This window comes from Dipodomys ordii, unplaced genomic scaffold (assembly GCF_000151885.1).
Source record: "Dipodomys ordii isolate 6190 unplaced genomic scaffold, Dord_2.0 Scaffold92, whole genome shotgun sequence".
In the NCBI taxonomy this organism is placed as follows: domain Eukaryota; kingdom Metazoa; phylum Chordata; class Mammalia; order Rodentia; family Heteromyidae; genus Dipodomys; species Dipodomys ordii.
In genome coordinates, this window is record NW_012267308.1 from 4,121,380 (window position 1) to 4,126,392 (window position 5,013).

The window sequence follows — 5,013 nt, forward strand, 5'->3', positions numbered from 1 at the left end:
TTTTTTTGGTCCGGTCATGGGGCCTGAACTCTGGGCCTGGGCGCTGTTCCTCAGCTCTTCAGCTCAAGGCTAGCACCCTACCACTTGAGCCACAGCGCCACTTCCGAAGGCTTTTTGCTTATGTGGTGCTGAGGAATTGAACCCAGGGGCTCATGCATGCAAGGCAAGCACTCTACCACTGAGCCACCTTCCCAGCCCCAGTCCACGAAATTCTTATCTCCAATAAGCCACTCAGAAAACCGGCTCAAAAAACTGACTCAGATAACCAGTGCTGTGGCTCAAGTGGTAGAGCACTATCCTTGAGCTGAAGAGCTGAGGGACAGCACCCAGGCCCAGTATTCAAATCCCACATCTAACAAAATGGAAAAAAAGGAAGGAAGCATATGGCCCACTGGAGTCTTTGGTAGCAAGCTGGGGCCGAAGAGAAGTTAGAGCTAGAGTGGAGTTAGCTCACAGACCTGAGGGGCATCTGTCAGGTGGCTGGAGGGGTGTCCAAACAAAGGAAATTGAGGAGTTGGCGGGTGGGCACTCAGTGGGCTGGCAGGAATCTGGGCCTGTGGGGTATTGGGTGGGTAGGGGAGCAGAAGGTGGGTGCTGGACACTTTGAAGATCTGACCCCTCCCCCCTTGCTTGTCTTCTAGGATGATCCCAGCGGACAGCCGCTCCTTTTTGCTGACTGACTTGGCGTCAGGCCGGACCTATGATTTGTGTGTATTAGCAGTGTATGAGGATGGAGCTACCGGGCTGACAGCCACGCGGCCCGTGGGCTGTGCCCGCTTCTCCACCGAGCCTGCTCTACGGCCCTGCGGGGCCCCACACGCGCCTTTCTTGGGGGGTACCATGATCATCGCCTTGGGGGGCGTCATCGTGGCCTCTGTCCTGGTCTTCATCTTCGTGCTGCTCATGCGCTACAAGGTGCACGGGGGCCAGCCCCCCGGCAAGGCCAAGACCACCGCACCGGTCAGCAGTGTTTGCTCACAGACCAATGGCGCCCTAGGCCCCACGCCAGTGGTGCCCACTTCTGAGCCCACTGCACCCAGGGCCCACACGGTGGTCCAGCTGGATTGCGAGCCCTGGGGGTCCAGCCAGGAACCTGCGGGACCCTAGCTGGGCAGCCATCTCTGCTGGCTGGCTTTGGCCCCCACACGGACAGCAGGACTCGGATCCCACGAGGGACCTAGCCTCAGACTCACCAAAATTGCTCACGGTTTTTAAAAACTCGGATGGGGAGGGCTTCCGGGGCACCAGGGCACAACAAGAAAGTCCTATTTTTCTAAGCTTGGGCCTAGGCCTTGTCTCTTTTGTCTGTCGGGTTTGGGGAGTGGTACAGGGGTCTGGGGTCTGGGACTGGTTTCTCTGAGAAGAGACCACCCCTCAGTCTCTGGGGTGAAAGATGAAGATGGTCATCAGACTTTCCTAGTGTGGCCACCTGGGCATGCGCTGTGCTGGGCACCTCTGCAGTGACCCTGTGAGTGACAGTCAGGTCTTCAGATAGTGATACCCAGAGAGGACAGAGATACAGTCATGGGGGAAACCTCGGGGACTGTAGGGCAGGCCCAGTCAGGGAAGACTCCCTGGAAGAAGAAGAGGAGCGACCTGGTTTAAGGTAATTAGGCAAAGAGCAGAGAGCTGTTCCAGGTCCTGGAGAGGGGGTTGTTATGGTACAGATGAAGTGGGGGGAAAAGGGGAAGCATCCTGTACCTCTAAGCTAAGGCGTTCAGACTCTGGCTATGGTGAATTCTCGGCAGGGAAAGGTGAGGGTCAGGTTTGGGCTGTTAGGAAGATCTCCTCTATGGCTGTTTGAGAAAGTTGGATGAGAGGAGGAGACAAGTTGAGAAGCCCTAGGAGAGGCCAGGACTGCAGGAGTGGGGAAGATGCGCTTGAAGCCATGCAAGGCTGAGGGGAAGAAAGAAGGGAGCAGGTGACATATTCAGGAAGCTGGCTAGACCAGCTATGGAGTTGCAGGGCCAATGAGTGAACCTTACCGGGGTCCCAAGTCCCAACCACTGGGACTTGGAAGCAAAACTCCTAGAATCCAGGTTCTGGTGGCTCACACCTGACATCTAGCTATCCAGGAGGCTGAGATCTGAGGATCACAGTTCAAAGCCAGATGGGGTAAGAAAGTCCGTGAGCCTCATCTCCAACAAATCACTAGAAAACCAGAAATGGAGCTATGGCCCAAAGTGGTAGAGCGCTAGCCTTGAGCAAAAGAGCTCAGGGACAGCTACCAAAAAAAAAAAGACATAGAACAGCACAAAAGGGGAAGGAGGAGGAAAGACACCAAGCAATTTAGACCCAGTAATTATGGTGCTACATAGTCTGAACAGTGTAATTTCCCCAGCAAGAATAGTAGTATAGTAGTCCACGGGGACAGAGTCACAGTCAGATAATTTGTGAGTAATAAAGTGTGGACAGGCAGCCAACTGTGGTGGCTCACACCTGTAATCCCAGTTACTCAGGAGGCACAGATGGAAGGATCATTGTTTGAGCCAAACCCCTACCCGACCCCCCCCCAAAAAAGTGAAACTCTTTCCTCCCAAAAATTAAATCCTGAGCTGGGTGTGACAGCCATCAGCTGTAACCTCTGCTACTTGGGTGGCAAAGACAGGAGGATCATGGCCCAAGGCAGGCCTGGGGAAAAAGCACAAGACCCTATCTGAAAAATACACTAAAGCCAAAAGGGTTGGAGATGTGGCTGAAGTGACAGAGTGTTTTTGCCTAGTATATGCAAGGCCCTAAATTCAAACCTCAGTCCTAGACAGGGACCATGGACCCTGTGGCTCAAACCTGGTTCAGACCCTTGTCTTGGAAATGTTAGAGATCCAGGAAAATGATCGGGAATCTTACAACTTTGAGCTTCTATGGTGTCAGATCCAACTGGCATTGAGGGAAAGAGAGGGGTACCTGGGGGCTGTCAGCACCCAGGTTGATGCTGGGGTGAGGAGCAGAATGAAGAGTGCCCAAGACCAGACTGGCTATTCTCACCATCCACACACATACTCCTTGTCCTGGTGGGATGTCAGATCCTAGATTCTGCCAGGTTTTATGGTGACTCGTGGCCTTGGAAATGTACAGTCAGAGACTCAGAGGTGTGGTCTGGCTCTCCAGCCCCCAGCAGCTTATATGGTTGGTACCTATGGGTGGCTGAGCTCACGGGAGGTGGTCAGGGACTTGGGAAATGAGATCTAAGAAGTGGGAGCTATCGAGGGAGCTACAACCTACCAATTGCTACTCATGCCTGTCATCCTAGCTACTCAAGAGACTGAGATCTGAGGATCATGGTTCAAAACCAGGCCAGGCAGGAAAGTCTCTGAGACTCTCCAGTTAACCACCAGAAAACTGGTAGTGGAGCTGCTAACTTTGACCACAAAAGCTCAGGGATGGTGCCCGGGCCCTGAGTTCAAGAAACACACACACACACACACACACACACGAGTAGGAAGGCTCAAGAACAACCTGAAATGCTTGGGGACAAACATCTTTAAGTACAGGACCTTGATGAGGGTTTTCCCAATACAACGGGATGAATTTAAGAGTTTTCTTCATTTTGTTGTTGGTGGTGGTCCTGGGGTTCAAACTCTGGGCCTGGGTGCTGTCCCTGAGCTCCTTTTAGCTCAAGGCTGGTGCTCTACCACTTGAGCCACAGCACCACTTCCAGCTTTTTTCTGTGCTTGAGCGAAGATAAGAGTCTCATGGACTTTCCTGCCCTGGCTGGCTTTGAACTGCGATCCTCAGATCTCAGCCTCCTGAATAGCTAGGATAACATGTGTGAGCTACCAGCGCATGGCAGGAGTTTTATTTGCATTTTGAGAATTTTCTCTGTGGAGGTGGGGGTGGGGAAGAGAAGAGGCCAGAAAGGCAGCTTACCGGATGTCAGGGGTAAGTACTTGAAAAATCTTTTCCTGTGAGAACTTGCGAACATAGGCTGCTGGAGGTGAATGCCAATGTGGCAAGAATTCAGGGTATAAAATGTGAGACTTCAAAGGATTTTCTTGTGGATCTCTTCTGGCTTCTACTCAGGAGAACCCCTGGGGTACACTTCACACTCCCCAGCCCTCTGGATACAACAACAAATTCTGTGTGAGAATTTCCTCTTCAGCTTCTGGCCCCAAGGTTAAGATTGGATCCCTTCTTCCTTCTCTACTTGCTTCCTACTTGCTCTTGGTGCCTCAGTTTCCCTCTTCTGCTCCTGTCTCCCAGCTGGAATTCCCTAAGGATCCCTTTCTCTCAGATCCCAGTGCAGAGGACCCCCTCCAGGCTGCTGCAAAGCCCCCTCAAACCCTTTGCTCCCTTTTCTGGCCCCTCCTCATCCAGTGGTGGCCTCTGACAGTCATGTGGGTTCTTGTGCGAGCCCATCTCTAGGTTCCTGACTCACTTTCCCCTCTAGTCCCAAATCTTCCTAAAGTCAAACCTGGCCCTCCTCTGCACAGGAATTCCCAAGGATTCCCCAGGGCTTCAGGAACTGACTCTGAGTTCATCAGCTTAGCATTTCCAAGCCCTTGTTTTCCTCCTAGACCATCTCCACCTCCATCTGGAAGGAACTCCTAACTACTCCCAGAAGGCCAAGGGACCATCTTGTCTTCCTTCCCGAGCTCTCATTTATCCATCCAAGGACATAAGGGCAAGCCACAAATGAGGCTGTGGAATGAAAACTGAGTTTCTTTCTATCTTTTCTTTCTTTTCCTTCCTTCCTTCCTTTTTCGTTTCTTCTGTGGGGCTTGAACTCAGGGCCTCATGCTTTTGCTTGGCTTTTTCACTTAAGGCTGGGTATTCTACCATTTGAGCCACACCTCCACTTTCAGATTTTGGCTGGTTAATTGGAACTAAGACTCTCACAGTTTCTTTGTTTTTTTGGGGGGGTGGTTGGAGGGGGTCCGGTCGTGGGGCCTGAACTCTGGGCCTGGGCGCTGTCCCTCAGCTCTTCAGCTCAAGGCTAGCGCTCTACCACTTAAGCCACAGCGCCACTTCCGGCTCTTTTCTTTTTGCTTATGTGGTGCTGAGGAATCAAACCCA